The sequence below is a fragment of the Asparagus officinalis genome, chromosome 8, assembly GCF_001876935.1.
Source record: "Asparagus officinalis chromosome 8, Aspof.V1, whole genome shotgun sequence".
Taxonomy (NCBI): domain Eukaryota; kingdom Viridiplantae; phylum Streptophyta; class Magnoliopsida; order Asparagales; family Asparagaceae; genus Asparagus; species Asparagus officinalis.
Genome location: NC_033801.1, coordinates 3,741,938 through 3,749,782, shown reverse-complemented (window position 1 = coordinate 3,749,782; position 7,845 = coordinate 3,741,938).

Below are 7,845 nucleotides of genomic sequence, written 5' to 3'. Positions count from 1 at the left end.
GTTTTCTGCTCTGCCCCAGAAGCTTCCAGCATTTTTGTTAGTATGGATCTTCACTAGCTCAATTGACTTTTCTTCTATCGCTTCCCGAATCCAATGATATCTTCTCCGAATGTGCTTGGTCCGTGAATGATAGGTAGCATTCTTGGCAAGGTGGATGGCACTTTGACTATCACAGTGGAGTAGGTATTTTTCTTGCTCCAAACCTAACTCCTCAAGAAAATCTCTCATCCATATTATCTCCTTACCTGCTTCAACGGCCGCCATATACTCGGCCTCGGTGGTCGAAAGAGCAACACACTTTTGCAGTTTTGATTGCCATGATACAGCTCCCCCTGCAAATGTCATCAAGTATCCAGAAGTAGACTTGCTAGAATCAAAATCACCCGACATATCTGCATCTGTGTAGCCATCCAACACAGGTTGTCCCGGGCCAAAACATAAGCTCACTCTAGAAGTACCTCTAAGATACCTGAGAATCCACTTCACTGCTGCCCAATGCTCCTTTCCAGGATTAGACATGAACCTGCTAACAACCCCAACAGCATGAGCTATATCCGGTCTCGTGCATACCATTATGTACATCAAACTTCCAACGGCGGATGCATAAGGCACATTTTTCATTTCTTTTCTTTCATCATCACTTGCAGGACATTGACTTGAATTCAAATTCATGTTTCCTGCAAGTGGAGAGCACACAGGTTTAGCCTTGTTCATGTTGAATCTTTGCAGCACCTTCTCGATGTACCTTTCCTGTGATAACCACAACTTCTTATTTTTCCTATCATGGGAAATGTGCGTGCCCAAAATTTGTTTTGCAGGGCCAAGGTCCTTCATTGCAAAGGACTTGTTCAAACTAAGCTTCAAATTGACAATCTTGTTGGTATCACGACCAACAATCAACATATCATCAACATACAACAAGAGAATGAGTAAATCACCTTTGGCAAAATTCTTCACAAACACACAGTGATCAGCATGTGTCTTGTGGAAACCATGATCAATCATGAATGACTCGAATTTCTTGTACCATTGTCGAGGTGCTTGCTTCAAACCATACAAACTTTTCTTCAAGTGGCACACAAGTTTCTCTTTTCCCTTGACCTTGAAACATTCAGGTTGCTCCATGTATATTTCCTCCTCTAAATCACCATGGAGGAATGCTGTCTTCACATCAAGTTGTTCAACTTCTAAGTCTAAGGTGGCAGCCAATCCAAGAACAACTCGTATTGAAGACATCTTCACAACTGGAGAGAAAATCTCATCAAAATCAACACCCTTTTTCTGCTCACAGCCTTTTACGACTATTCATGCCTTGTATCTAGGTGGTTTTCCATCTTCTCCAGTCTTCAACTTGTACACCCACTTGTTCTTGAGTGCTTTCTTACCTTGAGGCAACTTCACCAAATCATAGGTGTGGTTCTCATGCAATGAATTCATCTCTTCTTGCATGGCATTGTACCATTCCTTGCTATGCTCATGTGACATAGCCTCATCGTAGCATTCTGGTTCTCCCCCATCAGATAATAACACAAAATCATTTGATGAGTACCTTGAGGAAGGTTGTCTTTCTCTGGTGGATCTTCTTACTTGAGGTTGTGGTGGTGGCTCTGCAACATGTGGCTCATTTTCAGGTTGCTCATCATCACCATTATCACCATCATCAGCATTGTTGTCACCATCTTGCTGCACTTCTCCCCCTTCAACTCTAGGGGTGACTTGTGGAAAGACAGGATCAATGATGACTGGAGCTTGAGAGGATGTTAGTTGCTTTGGCTTCTCAAAATCTTCAATGGTTTGATCTTCAAAGAATACAACATCTCTGCTTCGAATGACCTTCCTGTCAACTGGATCCCACAACTTGTACCCAAAATTATCTTCTGAGTACCCTAAGAAAATGCACTGCTTTGTCTTCTTATCAAGCTTGGATCGTTCATCTCTAGGAATATGCACAAATGCTCTGCATCCAAAAACTCTCAGGTGCTTGTAGGAGACATCTTTCCCCGTCCATACTCTCTGAGGAACATCACCATCAAGAGGAACTGAAGGAGAAAGGTTGATCAAATACACTGCAGTGATCAATGCCTCTGCCCAAATGACTTTGGCAATTTAGCATGAGAGAGCATGCATCGAATTCTTTCTTCAATTGTTCTGTTCATTCTCTCTGCAACTCCATTTAGCTGAGGTGTCTTTGGAACTGTCTTCTCAAGCTTGATGCCTTGACTTTTGCAGTAGCTCTCAAATGGACCTCTGTACTCTCCACCATTATCAGATCTTACAACCTTGAGCTTCCGACCTGTTTCTCTTTCAACTCTAGCCTGGAACTCCTTGAATGCAGAAAGTACCTGATCTTTTGTTTTCAACACAAAAACCCACACCTTTCGAGAATAATCATCAATAAAAGAAACAAAATATTGAGCACCACTATGTGATTTAGCATCCATAGAACAAACATCAGTGTGAGCAAGATCAAGAGGATACTTTCTTTTAGATGGGAGGCGAGAATGAAATGCAATCCTATGTTGTTTTCCAGCTAAACAATCAACACAGGATTTAATGGACATACCTGACACATCAGGAGATATTGCTTCTTAGAAAGCAAATGCATGCCTTTCTCGCTCATATGACAAAGTCTCTTATGCCACAGGTTGCTAGAAGAATCATCAGCTACATTTGCCTCGCCTCTACAAATTTTAGCTTGCATCACATAAAGGGATCCTTGCTTCTTGGCTTGGACCACTCTCAGATTTCCTTTGCAGAGCTTCCATTTTCCATCAACAAAGTGGCTGGAGTATCCATCATCATCGAGCAATCCAGTGGAGATCAAACTCAATCTGATGTCGGGCACATGTCGAACATCTCTCAACACCAACTTGCAACCAGTGGAGCTCTCTAAGCACACAGTACCCATGCCAATGATCTTGGATGATCCACCATTTCCCATTCTAACACTACCATAATCTCCGCTAGTGTAAGATGACAATAATGGCAAATGATTTTACCTGATCTGGACTTAGATCTTCCCCTGGACTTGTCTCTGTTTTGGGGAAATCGATTCTTGCTTCTTCCCCTATTGTCATCGTGCGCCACATTAGCTTCTGACTTATTGGAGAAGCCCATTTCCTTTCTTCTTGTCTCTTCATTTAGAAGACTAGCTTTCACAGATTCCATGGTCAACTTTCCTTCTGGAGCGGAGTTGCTAAGAGACACGACAAGTGTGTCCCAAGTATCGGGCAAAGAAGAAAGAAGTAGCAGTGCCTGCAGCTCATCATCTAAAGGCATCTTGGCTGCGGCTAATTGATTTACTAGGCCCATAAATGTGCTGGTGTGAACCACAATGCTATCTACATCTTTATACTCCAACTTCACAAGCTTTCTCATCAACGACGCTTTGTTTAGAGCATTTTTCCGCTCATACATTCCTTCTAGCTTATGCCACAACTCATAAGCATTAGTGTCATTTGCAATATGCTGAAGTACACTCACATCAACAAACTGTCTGATCGTTGCAACTGCTTTCCGGTTCAAAATCCTCCAGTCGGACTCAATTTTTCCTGTTGGTATCTCCTTGTTTGTGATTGGCTCATAAAGATCTTTCACATACAACATATCTTCCATTTTAATTTTCCAATCTGAGTAATTACTAGAGTTCAACACAAACATTCCCGGAAAACTATTCTTTTCTTCCATCTGAACCGTGCTCTGATACCACGATGTTATGGAAAGTGCACACAGAATACACAATAGCAAGCAGAAGCAAATGTTCACACTTTCCCAATTGTGTTGACAGATGGGAAAATTCAACCAATCTTCAATCTAAACAAATATGGACAGTAACGAAGCAAGTATTAACAGCCCAGAAACAATAAATAAAGCACACCAGGATTTACGTGGAAACCCCAATGAGGGGAGAAAACCACGGGACCGGAGGCCGGTACCAAACTCTTCCACTAATCACCAGTAAAATAAGTGGGTACACCAATTGTCTTCTCTAGATAATACTAGAGGCACATATAATCATCAAGGAACAACCTTGGAACAACAAATCTCCATAAACTTCACTCACAAGTGATAATCAACAATTTTTATGAAGATTAGGGCTGAAAATAAAATACCGACTTTGGAAGCTCGAAATGACAATCCAACCGTTGGATATGTAGCTTGAGATGACAGGAACAAAGTGTCAAAATTTGGCTGCAATCAGAGCACGTTTGACCCTCGATCAAGCGGCAACACCAGAACTGCTCCAAGAAGAAAATTTTGTTCTCAGCCTCTCTCTTCACTCTGTTATTTCGTGGTGTTTTCTGCTCTGCCCCAGAAGCTTCCAGCAGCACCTATTTATTCAAATCAGCCCCTTACAACTCCTTGTTGGGTCATAACAAATATATAACATCATATGGGCCCAAGACACAAGTAACCCATATGAAAAAACAACACAATGCAAATAGCCCATATTAGAATATTGGGCTCTTCCTCCGAGTAGGAGGGAATAACCCAACAGCAGCGACTGCGATGGGGGTAGGGTAGCGAAGGGCTTGAGGGCAGTGCTAGCTGGAGGTTCTGTGCAGGGCTTTAGTGGACTGGAATAGGTGGTCGGAGCAGACAATGGCCGACGGCGATAGGGAGCTGATCGACGAGGGTCCACGGCGGTGAAGAGGCATTGCAGGCATCAACGGTGACCGCCGAGGGGGAGGTCTAAGGTCGGGAGTACAGCTGCGATGAGGTTTTCGATGCTTGCCAGTTGATGGGGTGTTTCTGTAGCGAGCGGGGATGCAGTGGAGCGTTGAGCAAGCAGGTGGTAAGCATTGCTTGTGGGGTTTTTAGTGGTGTGATCTGAGAGGGGTTTTGTAGCGGGGTTCATAGTCCGCCGGCGGTGGAGACGTGATATAGAGGGTCGGTATTCGCAAAACCCGTGGCTGCAAATGGAGATTCCGTCTTTGTGGGCGGAGTCTGCGGTGAAGGGGAGGGGTTTTGGCCGGAGCAGGGGTTGGCAACAGAGCTGGTGTTGTGGCTGGGGGGGGGGGGGGCTTGGCCTTAAGAAAAAGCTGATGTTGAAGCCGTCAAGGGGAAGAAGTTCGCACTCCTCAACGGCCCCGAAATCAAAAAAGAGGAAAAAGCTCTCTCTAGAATGAAGAAGATGACTTTAATACCATAATAAGCATGTGGAGATTTTGCGAGAAGTTGATAGTATTATTTATTACCATGAGGTGTTTAAATACAAGAGAAAGAAGAGAAGCTCTAATAACCTAAGCGACGTGGGACTGAAGTAAAGGAAAATAAGATAGCCTAACTATTACAGTTAATGCATCTCCTCTCATCTTCAAGGATACCATTTTATCAATCCACATTAAATTCGTGATCGGCGGAATACAAACCTCGTTTGCTTTGATATCACCTTAAAGTTCATGCCTCTACACCAAAACTCTATAGTTAGTGTGAGAGTTGAGGGTTTATAATTTCGGTTTTTAGCTATTGATCCCTTATAGCATACCTGTTTTGATATTAGTTTGTCGTCAATTCTTTATATTTGGTGTTAGTCCTTCAAATTACATTATGTTGTTGATATTGATCCCTATGGTTAGTTAGTGTTAAAAATGCAAAAGAATATTCCATTAACATTAACATTTGATAGTAATAGACAATTACGTCCTTCATAACAAAACTCAAACCCAAATCCAAACTCAATCTCACATAATGAACCCAAACCCATTAAGAAACTCAATCTCATATTCTTCTTCCTCGAACTGTAAAGTTTTTGGGCTTTCATTTCAGGTGTCTTTGAAAGTCTATTGACACTCTAATATCTCCATAATTTTGGTCCTATCATATCTACTTCAGATTCATTCTCTCAAAGAAAAATATATTAGCTCCTGGATAAGGATTTCTTACTCAAACAAATCATTTGAAGCCCATACATACAACATTAAAGACCTTTCACACTGATCTACTCGGAAAAAAATTTGAAATGTGAAATTCTTACCAATCAGATCTATTTGAGGTTTTATTGTTTATCACATTGAAGATACTTGCACAAAACGCATTCAAAGACAAGAATCTAGATAAGTTGTAACATGGCTAAAATACCAGATTAGGCCATAAAGTGACATCCATTTACTAGTTTAGCCTATAAATTGACACCGATGACAATTTAGCTTAAAAAGTAACAATTACAATGACAAATTGGCATTATCGATGCCAAAAAATCATCTAATGGCTAATTTCTCATGTGACCTCATGTGCGTGTATTTCTCATGAAGACCCTAAATTGAAGTTAGGGTTTAATCTATCTATAATTTGGTTGCATGTAATATTTAGAAAAATTATGATTTTTTTCCCTAAATCTGGGGACAATGCTACTTGAGTTTAGCATGGGGGTGTTAAAACTTACATGATTTTGAGATTTTATTTTTAATTATGCAGATGAGTGAAATTATTATGGTCAAGTAGTTTAGACATGGGTCAATTATTATTTCGTGATGGGGGTTCAGTTGAATATGTTGGAGGAGATTTTAATGTACAGTTCATTAAGAAAATTGCATTTTCTATACCCTTACTCAGACAATGAGTAGAAAGTTATGGTTATTCTAATGTGCTTTTCATGTATTACTCCTTATCAGGTATGCAGGTTTTGATAAAATTGAAGTTTGAATTTGATTTGGTTGAAATTCTTTAAAAAAAGCTCGTAGAGAAGGCGTGGTTGAGAAATTCGCTGACCACCATGTTGATATAACCCACTTCATCATTCTCATTTTCACATTCTGCAACTCAATTTCATTCTCTTAGCTTTTTTGCCTTTCTCAGTTTCAGCAATTCCTACATACATTATTCACTTTCAAGATGGCACAAGTCAAATTATTCTTTCTAGCAATTTCCTTATGAGATTTACTAAGCTTCGTATTGGCAATGTCATTAGTTACATTTAATGTTCTCCTAACTTCTCTAATTTCTTCTCTTAGAAGTGGAAATAGTTGAGAAGCAGCCATACACATAGGAGCGTCAAACCACTCCCAAGGCCCACAACCACCAACACTCTAATAACATTGAAGAAACACAAATCACACAAAACTATTTCATATAAGAAAATAAAATAAAATATTAAGAAAGTATACTGTATTTTTGGCATCAATAGAACCTCCTCCTTAGATTATCGATCATTTGTCATCGAAGTGTAGAACTCACACTCCAATCCATGCAACGATGAATTTTAAAACCACATCCCCTACCCACTTCATTCCACCGTCGTATACATGTCAACTTATTGAAACCATGGTCAAAGCTTACAATGCTGCTAATTGAGTGAGATCTAAAGCTTGAAGATGGCATGGAGAAGTGCAAAGAGACCAATGTTTGCCCTATTAAGCCCAAATTCAAAGTTCCTTCCTTCAATCCCTAGTTTCAACCCCAAATCTAAAAAGCCCTAATTTTTTATCCCCCTACAAGTTTAAATGAAACTAACCACCATGCCATGTCATCATCAATCTGTCACATCGGTGGATAATTTGTTAAAATAGACGTTCACATGTGGTCACGTGAGAAATTAGCCGTTAGATTGAACTCTGGAGTCGAAATGCCAGTTTATCATCGTAATTGTTAATTTTTAGGTTAAACTATTGTCATGTAGACTAAACTGGTAAATGGATGTCACTTTATAGGTAAATCTAATATTTGAGCCTTTGTAATATAGATCAAAATTCTAATGGTGTTCTTTGTCTTTGTGGGGAAAGGTCCAAAGTGGGTTGATCTAAGATGAGGAAGAGGTCATGGCTTAGGCGGTGAAAGAGGAGGCGGGGGGTGTTTTTAATGGAAAAGTTAACAGAGGGACCAATGTCAACAACTTACTGCAAATAA